Source organism: Mustela putorius, unplaced genomic scaffold (assembly GCF_011764305.1).
Source record: "Mustela putorius furo isolate JIRA1106 unplaced genomic scaffold, ASM1176430v1.1 tig00003853_pilon_pilon_pilon, whole genome shotgun sequence".
Classification (NCBI taxonomy): domain Eukaryota; kingdom Metazoa; phylum Chordata; class Mammalia; order Carnivora; family Mustelidae; genus Mustela; species Mustela putorius.
Window position 1 is genome coordinate 17,141,175 of NW_025422005.1, and position 10,669 is coordinate 17,151,843.

Consider the following 10,669-nt stretch of genomic DNA (forward strand, 5'->3'; position numbering starts at 1 on the left):
GATTGAAAGAGCACAAGAATTCGCTATGTTTTGCAGAGAACTTTGCAGATGAAGCGCTCTCTACTTTTTAAGTGTTTAAGCCAGAATTTGAGGCGGGGGAACAGCCAGTTTAGGGAAAGTATCTGAGCTATAGTATCAGGACGGGGGAGAACCGCAAGGACACCAAGGTTTGGGAAGGGAGGCTCACTTGCAAGCTGACACAGGAGCAAGATCAGCCCTTAGGAGGGCAGCATCAGTGCCCTTCTCGGCTGGGGATGAGCACCAGTCTCGTAGGAACCCACTTGGTTGTGACCCAGGGGGATAGATGTGCTATATACACTTGAGGTGCCTGTCCTTAAGATGCCTAAGCGGTAGGCGGAGGGCATGGTTCACAGGATGGCCTCAGGAGCTCGGCAGTGAGTCCCTTTGACCAGCTCCCTCACAGCCCAGAACAGGGAGTCCACTGCTTTTAACCGTCCCGCAGACCTCAGGCTGGTTGAAGATTCCAGAGCGAGCAGAGACGCTGTGCGGCCAAAGCTGCAGTGTCGGGTGTGCGTGGTGCACAGGCTGCCTGTCCCAGCAGGACACGAGTAGTGCCGTGTTTTCATCTGCTGTGTTTCTGAATTGGGTAAAATACTCTCTCTCCTGCTTGTCTGTCTTACCATTCACCCCCAGCCCTGGCCCGCTCCGCAAAACTGGTATCAGGAAGCCTCTTCCCTAAAGCCAAGTGAACATCTGAGCCGGGGCCAGACAGCTGTGGCCTGGAATAGCTCCCTGCAGGTGTCCACCAGCTCGAATTTGTCTCTTAGCTGTGTGTTCAAGTCTTTGTCATTGAAACCAGTTTTTCCTACTGCAGATTCAGTTGTGCAGGATCTCATCTCCTTTATTAGGAGTTTTTAGGCAGGGAGGGAAGGAAGGACACATTTGTTCGTGCCACCATCGCCGCCCATTTTTAGCACATACAGGTTTTTTGATCTGCCCTGCTCGCTTAGAGCCAGATCTTTCCCTCCTCCCCCTCCGAGCGTGTCTGCATCAGGGATGTGACTTGGTGAGAAGAGTAAGGAGGGCAGAGGAAAAGCCGAATTTCTGAGCAACCTTCTCACCTGGTTATTGAAGTGGCTGCAGAGCAGACACACAGGACGATGTTGAACCTTTGGTCTCATTTGTGAAAACGTGTGCAATTGTTTTCCTGTGCTACACTACATACAGATCACCAAATGACAAATTAACCCTTTGTGATCCTTGGTGTAATGAGCAGTTTCTTTGGGGCTTTCTCTTTCTGGGAAGTGGGAGGGAAAGGAGCAAGGTATCATCCTGCTCTTTATTTGTATTTTGGTCCCAAAATGTAAATACAATTTTCTATGTTACTTTTTTGTGGTAACTACCAAGATGAATATTTTAATTAGATAAGTTATATGAAAAGGAAGGAAAACTCCATGTCTAAATAAAAAACAAAAACAAAAAACCCCATACTGTGTTTTTTTTCCTTTCTCCCTTACTGTGTCTGCGAATAGCAGTTGGTCACCAAGAGTCGGGTTCCTGAGTTGTGTGGCAGAGAGCTTAATCCCTGGACGGGGCTATGTAAAGGATGTTGGATTTCTGTAGCGAAGTGGGACTGGGGATGGGAGTTCTGGAGTCGGGGAGGAGAACCCTTGAGCAAAGGGAGGAACCTCAGATGACAAGTACCTCCTGAGACTGAGACATTAACCCTGTATTACAAGCAGAAGCTGGGGCTCGGGGGAGATCATGCAGCCCACCTGCAGCAAAGGAAAAGGCGAGAAACCCAGGTTTCTGGCTGCAGAGTGGGTACCACTCCACCTGTCAGTGCCTCGGGCATGTGAAGGACCCAGGGGAGTCTCCTCTGTCTTCAGGGACTTCCCAATGAGAGCATAATGACAACCGATGCAGAAAGGTCACGTCAGCAAGAACTTCAGGCCCTGCCCATTGGCCCTGGCTAGCAGGACCCTCAGCCTCTGGCTAGTGGAGCCCAGGGCTTGGTGCAGCCTCTGCATACATTGCATCGTATCTTTTTTTCTTTTAAGAGTGAGATCACTAGCCTGGGAGGGGTGGTAGGCGAGAGGGAGGATCTTAAGCAGACTCCATGCTGAGCAGGGAGCCCAACATGGGGCACCATCTCACCACCTTGGGATCAGGATTTGAGCCATAACCAAGAGTAGACGCTCAACTGGCGCCCCTGTGTTGGATTGGATCTTCCATCAAACCGACATCATCTCCCAGAAGCACATTTTTATTATCCTTCTCTCCTCAAGAGGGCATTCTTGGTGTATGGCCTTAACTTTCCCCAACCTTTGCTGGATCGATTGCTCACTGTAAGAAGTTACCATGCATTTGAAGTAAATTACGGAATGTGGTATCTGATGGATGATTTTCCCGGAGTTTGTAAGTTAGCACCTTGTTCTTTACTCATTAATTCAACATTTGCTGAGCCAGAACCTGGATGAGACTTGGAGATACAGAGAAGCACACCTGTCCAGCAGGCAGTTAGGTAAGAGTAACCACCCAACACGTGGCAGATACCCTCAAACTCCCCTACATTGTCTCAGTGATCATAGTGATCTTTCCAGGTAGGTGGTCAGGGCCCCATTTTTAAAACAAAAAAACAAGAACGCATGCAAGCTCACAGTCGGTGAGCAAGGTGCTGTGTACTGGCCGGACTCCCAAGCACAGGTGGTCAGTCACATTTAACCATCTATACAATCACACACACCCGCGTTAGGCCAAACCCCAATGCCAAAAAACACCCTAATTGTTGCGAACAGTGATTTCTTCTCTCTGCTGCACGTAACTAATGCCAAGAACAACCCTCTGGCTGGCACATCACCTTAACAGATGCCCCCTTCACAGACACTCTCCCCTCGGGTTCCACATCCACTCAGGTCTCTTGATTCTTTGCTCAAATGGTGAAACGGGCAGTCTGTCTTCATACGCCCCCAGACTTCTCTTTCTGTGATGCCTACTGTCTCAACCCCTTTCAGAATCCTCTGTGGAAAGGGCAAGCCACTGAAAATTTTATATAGCTACACCCGTGTTTCTCAAGTATAGAATTTCTGGAGTTGGGGCCCTAACGTGCACACTGAAAAAGATGAAAAATTTAAAAAACCCAAGCAATTCTTAAAATGTACATTAAAAAGTTTGAGAACTGCTCTGGCTCGTTGGCTGCAGATAGTTTATAAGCTCTTTCCAGCTGACCCATGGGTCAGAGCTGGGAAGTTTGCACATTCCATGACACAGCCCACACTTTGCCCCCGTCCTGTGTCACTGAATCAGACAGACAGGGTCCCTGCATTCCTGGAGCTTCCATCTAGCAGAGGAGACAGTAATCAGATTACTGCACCAATCATTGTTTAAGATACAGATTTCTTTTGGGCCCCACCGCAGAAATCTGTTCACATAGATCAGAGGTTGGATCTGGAAGTAAGTACTTTTCAAGTACTTCCCCAGTGATGAACAGCCTGGTTTGGAAATGTCTAGCATAGTGGAAAAACTATGCATCAGCTTTGAAGAGAGGTCCAGGTTCGAATCCCAACTCCGCCATCCTTTAGCTTTGTGACACCTCTTGGACTTTGTTTCCTTGCCTGTAAAATGGGCATAATGACACCTCACGGGAATTCATGTAAGGATTCAATGGGAGAAAGGGAACTCAATATTATTTTTTTAATTATTATTATTTTTTAATAAGAACTGGTTTTTTTGTTTGTTTGTTTTTGAAGATTTTGTTTATTTATTTGACAGAGACACAGTGAGAGAGGGAACACAAGCAGTGGGAGTGGGAGAGGGAGAAGCAGGCTTCCTGCCAAGCAGGGAGCCCAATGTGGGGCTTGATCCCAGGACCCTGGGATCACAACCCTAGCTGAAGGAGGCTGCTTAATGACTGAGCAACCCAGGTGCCCCTCAATATTATTTTTAAATGTTCTTCCTTCATTCTCTAGAAACGCGGAATGAAAGGAAAAGCTTTATTTCTTATTGATAGAAATTGAAGCTTTAGGGTTACAAGCTGAGCACTAACTTTGAGGTCAGCAAGTCCTTCCTGATAACTGAAACCCTAGTCTGTGCTGCCCCAGGGAGGGTTATTCGACTTTTCTATTTTTGGATTTCTATCTGTTCTTTCAGATCCCTTAAACTATAGCCCCGAACAACCACAGGAACAGCAGAGACTCTTCCTAATTCCTTCTTATCTCAGGAATCACAAACTCATATGCCAGGAGTTTGGTATAAGATAATAGTGGGGGTGGACAGAAACAGGAAGTGAAAGCTATTTACCTAGATCCCCCATTGTCTCAAAGTAGAAGGAAGGCAGGGCCCAGTGCTGTCACATCTTTAGAATTTTTTTTAAAAAGACAGAAATAGGGCACCTGGGTGGCTCAGTGGGTTAAGCCGCTGCCTTCGGCTCGGGTCATGATCTCAGGGTCCTGGGATCGAGTCCCGAGTTGGGCTCTCTGCTCGGCAGGGAGCCTGCTTCCTCCCCTCTCTCTCTCTGCCTGCCTCTCTGCCTACTTGTGATTGCTCTCTGTAAAATAAATAAATAAAAATCTTTAAAAAAAAAAAAAAGACAGAAATATAGAATTCTTTTTTTTTTTTTTTAAGATTTTATTTATTGGGGCGCCTGTGTGGCTCAGTCATTAAGTGTCTGCCTTCTGAGGTCATGATGCCAGTTTCCTGGGATCGAGCCATATCAGGCTCCCTGCTTGGTGGGAAGCCTGGTTCTCCCTCTCCCACTCCCTCTGCTTGTGTTCCCTTCTCACTCACTCTCCCTCTCTATCAAATAAAAACAATTAAAATTTTAAAAATAATAAAGATTTTATTTACTTGTATGAGACAGAGTGTTTAAGCAGGGGGAGGGGCAGAGGAAGAAGCAGGCTCCCCGCTGAGCAGAGAGCCCAACTAGGGGCTCTATCCCAGGACCCTGGGCTGGTGACCTAAGCCGAAGGCAGATTCTAAAGAGACTGGGCCACCCAAGTGCCCCCGGAAATCTAGACTTCTTTGTAAAATTTCCCAGTTCTTAAAGTCCTGGGCCACAAATATATGAAACAGATCAGGAAACCTATATGAAGTGGATAATTCTCTGGGTGTGTGTGTGTGTAAACTTGCCAAAATTGGCTCCTAATGAGATGTCAAGTCGAAACAGAGCCATTACAGAAGAAACAGGCAAAGTAATTGTAGAGCCTCCCAGGTGGATGGTTTCATAGAGAAATTCTTCCCACCTTAAAGTCAGATAATACCAAGGCCACTTAAACTATTCCAAGCCAAACCAAAGGAAGGAAAATGCTATTGAAGTTAGTATAACACCAACATGGAAACTGGATGAAAACTGAACAACAAAAAAATTACAGACCAATCTTATTTAGGAATATTGATGTGACTATCCTAAGTATTAGCAGAATCTAACAGCATATTAAAATAAATAGGGGCCCCTGGGTGGTTCATTCAGTTAAGCGTCTAACTCTTAGCTTCAGCACAGGTCGTGATCGCATGGATCTAGCCCATGTCGGGCTCTGCACTCAGCGTGGACTCTGCTTTGGATTCTCCCTTTCCCTCATGCTCATTCTCTCTCTCTCAAATAAATAAATAAAAACTTCAAAATAAATAAACAAATAAAAGAAAGAAATCATGCCGAAATGGGGTCTGCTTCAGACTGGCAGGATACTCAGACTGTTAGGCAAGGCTGGAGGTCATTCCCAACTTTTGCCCCTAATAAGACACTTGGCAAAAAAACGTTAAATATCCCACAGCACCAGGACAGCCTCCCAAAGCAAAATGTTAACAGCCCCCAAATGTCCATAGTACTGAGGATGGGGAACCCTGGACTTGGTCATGTTGTAGTAACAACTCCCAAATTTCGGTGGCTCCAAATGACAGGGTCTATTTCTCACATTAGGTGTCCTTTGTGGGTCTGATGGGGCTCTGCTTTATCCTTTCTCAGGGACCCAGGCAAAGGAGGGCACTACCTGTGCTGCTACGTTTTTCAGGACACGTGAAGAATATTGCACAGGCCGCTAAGCTACGTCCAGAAGTGACAGCCATCATTTCCACCATGTTTCACTGACTGTGCCGAAATTCAAGGAGATAAGGAAGTACAACCCCTCCATGTGCCTGGACACAGAGAACTGGAAATATTCGCTAGCAGCATCAAAGACTCCCAAAGCAATTACAACAGCCCTGGACCCCCAGGTAATCTACAAAGCCACCCAGCTTCAAATCCCACACTTCCTAGCTGTGTGTCCTCAAGCAAGTCCCTTGACCTCTCTGTGTCTCTGTATCTTCCTCCAAAAATGAGGAAAATACATCAGCCCTGCAGAACTATTATACAACGATGTAATGAGTTAAAACATATAAAGTGCCAAAGACAGTGCCTGGCACATAGAAAGCGCTCAGGACATGTTAGCCAGCATGTTGATGATGAATAAGGTGATGTACCCCACACGGAATGGGCATCTAGTAAAGGACTGTTGTTATGACTGAAGCTTTGAGGGAAATGAATGTCCAAAGTAACCCCACTGGTTAAGTACAGCCTGGTGATTAAAAGCCTGAGCTCTGGGGTCTCACCTTGGCACTCAGAAATACTCAGTAATGGTAATTACTATTTGGAGAAGGTTCAGTGTGGTTAAGAGTACAGACAGCCTGAGTTTAAGTCCTGGTTCCAATATTCATCAGCTGTGTGACCTTGGGCAAGTCGCTAAGCCTCTCTGAGCTCCAGTTTTATCATCTATAAAATGAGGATCATAATAGGACACCTGCAATTATGAAGTTTAAAACACAATATAAGTAAAGCCCTAGGGACCTTGCAGCCAAGTGTTTGGCATATTATCAGTGCCATGTGGTTATTAGAGATTATTTTACCACATTCTCAGATTGCCACACAGAGGCAACCAAAAGAAAGACAGTTCTCTCCTTCCAGCCTAATTAAGATGGGTGAGAAGGTACAAATTTAGCAGTCCTTGAACCACAGAAATATTCCCAATGAACCAGAGAATGAGAGAAAGAAAAAAATTGGAAACTTTTCCTACCTACGCCACAGAGTCCTAGAAGTTAGTGAGAATTTCCATCTGTTCTCAGTCACCCCTGCAGCACAGGAATTCAAGAGAAGGGACAGGTAGAGTAAGCCCGGTAAGCAGAGGCAAAAGGGCGTTATTCCCAAATCAGAGCTAAATTACTCTGCAACTGCTGGTTTCCGCCCAAAGCCAGCCCTTTGAAGCAATTGCAGTTTTCCCACTCAACCAGACGGAGGCGCTAAGCCAAAGTCTTGTTCATAGCAACTGTGAGTTACTTTTTAACTTTTTTCCTATGGAGTTCCATTTTCCAAGCATGATCTCACATTACCCTGATAGTAAAACCCTACAGAATTTATTATTATTATTTATTATTATTATTGCCATTTTAGGTATGACAAATCTGAGGAGAGTAACTAAGCAACTTGCCCAGTAGGCCATACCTAATATTTGCAGGACTGGGGTTAAAGTACACACCTTGGAGGCATACTTAAAAAGCTATAAATGGGGGCATCTGGGTGGCTCAGTGGGTTAAGCCTCTGCCTTCGACTCAGGTCATGATCTCAGGGTCCTGGGATGGAGCCCCGCATTGGGCTCTCTGCTCAGCAGGGAGCCTGCTTCCCCCTCTCTCCCTGCCTGCCTCTCAGCCTACTTGTGATCTCTCTCTCCATCTCTCTCTCTCTCTCTGTCAAATTAAAAAAAAAAATCTTAAAAAAAGTTATAAATGAGGGGCGCCTGGGTGGCTCAGTCAATTAAGCGTCTGCCTTCAGCTCAGGTCATGATCCCAGGGCGCTCCCTCCTCAGTAAGGAGTCTGCTTCTCCCTCTCCTTCTACCCCTTCCCCTACTGGTGTTCTCAGTCTCTCTCTCAAATAAACAAAATCTTTTTAAAAAGTTACAAATGGATTTCATGAGCTGTTAAATGAAATACAGTCTATTGGGCTACCTTGAAAAATAAACCTTCACAATGACCTGGAAGGCCACATTCAAATTTCTTGGCTTCTCAGAGCTCTGCTCTAGAGGGTGGTGGAAGGAAGAAAAGCAGGACGATAGCCCCATGCCCCCTTTTCTCCATGCCCCTAACTGCATTCCTCTGCAAGGGGCCTTGTACACAAGTGTGCGGATGTCCTAACCTGTATGCTCACTTTCTGTTCTAAGATTCTAAAACTGAAAGGGTCCATCGGGTCTCCAGCACAGTGACTCACAGAAGAGCCACAACAAAGCACAACATCATCACATTTCAGAGGACCAGGGACCAAGAGAAAAGCTTAAAAGCTTCCAGAAAGGGAGCAGGGGGGACACCCATGCAAAGAATCAGGAATCAGAATGGCAGTGTACTTCTCAAAGCTAGAAGAAAACAGCAATATCTTCAAATTTCGAGATGAATTTTATCTTCACTTAAATTACGAATTAAGTATAAGAGAAAACGAAAGACATTGTCAATGGTCACTTAGCATGGATGGTAGTGTCGTGGCCAGCCTTTAATGAGTTCTATCTCCTGCTATTTGTACTCTGACACAGGTTCTTCACACTTTGAATATGGCTGACCTGTGGAACCATGTGATATCTGGGAATTGACAATACGTGATTTCTAAGCTAGCACATAAAACACGTGGTTTCTTCCTTTCTCTCTCTGCTTTGGTGAACGCCAGCTATTATGTCCTAAGGACACTCAAGCAGTCCTAGGGAGAGGTGTGTATGACAAACAAAGTGAAGCCTCCAGTCAACAGCCTGAACCAACTTGCCAGCCATGTGAGTGTGCCATCTTGGAAGTGGATCCTCCAGCCCCAGTTAAGCCTTGAAAGACTGTAGGCTTGTGAGAGAACTGGGCCAGAACCACCCACCTAAACCATTCCCAAATTCCTGGCTCAGAGAGACTGAGATAAATACTAACTTGTTTTGCTGTTATGTGTTGGAGTAATGGGTTACATAACAGAAGATAATTAATACAGACATATTGGGGAGGAGGGGAAAGGAGCCACAGGATTTTGTAGTTCTCTCAGTCAAAAGGTGTAGTCAATACCTCCACCCTTAAGTTTGGATTGGGCCATGAAACTTGTTTCGGCTGATGGCACATTAGCAAAAATTACAGGAGAAGAGGGTTAAAAAGTGCACATGCAATTGGGTCTCCCATCTCTCGTTGCTAGAACTCTGTAACTGCCACCACGTGACTAAGCTCAGGTGGCCTGCTAGAGGCGTATAGCCCCGCTGCCTCAGTGGACAGCCGACATCAACCAGACAGGTGAGTAGGGCCTTTCCAAATTACCCAGTCCAAGCCAAACTTCCCCAGAAAAAAACTGCCCAGGTAATCTACAGAATCATGAGTATAATGCCTGGAACCTGGTACTCAACAAATCAGTAAAGGATGAGAGTGATGAAAATGACAGGAAAGAAGCCAAAAGTGAGTAGTTGTTTTGGGTAAGGCCTGTGTTAGTCCTGCAGTGGGGCATGGTCTTTCCAACGAAAGGCTTCTGTCATCCAATTAAACAAATATTTGCCAAGTGTTTACTATGTGCCAGACTCCTAGCCTGAAACTGCGATTGCAAAGTAGAAATAATCTGTGACATTGTACTGTTCTGAACCAGAACCAAGCTTGCCTATTTCACAAAGAATTGAACTAGGACATCAAAATATTTTAAGTAGGCTCCACGCCTAGTGTGGAGCTGGAACTCAGAACTCTGAGATTAAGAATCACATGTTCTACTGATTGAGCCAGCCAGGCACTGCAGACATCAAAATATTTTTTAGTAGAACTTAACCAGATGGATATCTTTTTGTTGTATTTTGCCAGCCCCCAGTCTTGTCTGGGCACTCCAGACAAGAGCCAGGCATGAAAGGCAACGGGGTATCCAGAGTATCCCATAACTCTCTCTACATCCTGTGTCTTTCCCCCTCCCCACCAGCAGTAAGAACACAGTCTGCTGTGAATCCAAAATCATTTCAATTCTAAACACTGGCTTCCAATTCTTTTGACTTCAACCCACAACATGAAAAACACTTTACATTGCACCTGAGTACACAAACCCCAAACTGGAACCAAAATTCTATAAATTGTGTGATATATTCTGAATTTTTAAGTTATACACTATTTTATTTTTTTAAATGTTAGTCACAGCAGTCTAAATGGGTTTTAAGACCCATTAATGGGTCACAGTTTTTGAAAAAACTGCTCTGATATGTCACATGGCAAGGGGATTTAAAGGTCATCTAGCCCGATCTTTGCCCTTTACAGTGGTAAACTGAGACTCAGAGAGGTTGAGTCACTTGCCAAAGTCCACATGGCTAGGAAGTCCGCGGTTCTTAGATTTGAACCAAGATCTGACTCAGCCATTGAAATTTTACCATGTGTCAGCCACTGTGAAGAGTTAAGTTCATGATCTCATGTAATACTCACTGTGATCCTATAACATGTTATCATTCCCACTTTACAGACGAGGAAACGAAGTCTCGGGATGGGGAAAATGACTTATTGAGAGCGTCACAGTGTTAGTAGCAGACCCAGGACTTGTCTCCAGATCCGGTCGTCGTCCGTGAAGCCTGCTCTCGACCGCTTAGCCCACTATGAAGAGAGTGGTTATGAGAGTGAGTCTGTGAGCTTTACAAGCCTGCTGGTGCACATGTGAAGCGGCGATAACGTTTTGCTCCCAACCCTCCGAACCTTATCACTGCTCACGCTTTCCTCGAC

General features: G+C 45.4%; 1 long non-coding RNA gene across 1 annotated transcript in view; it reads right to left on the reverse strand.

Moving 5' to 3' along the window:
* The window catches only part of LOC123387307, a 56,244-nt gene that overhangs the window by 33,853 nt on the left and 11,722 nt on the right, over positions 1-10,669 (reverse strand). Inside the window, exon 2 of the long non-coding RNA XR_006601686.1 lies at positions 10,379-10,543. This is a non-coding gene — a long non-coding RNA (uncharacterized LOC123387307). The remainder of the gene's footprint in view (positions 1-10,378; positions 10,544-10,669) is intronic.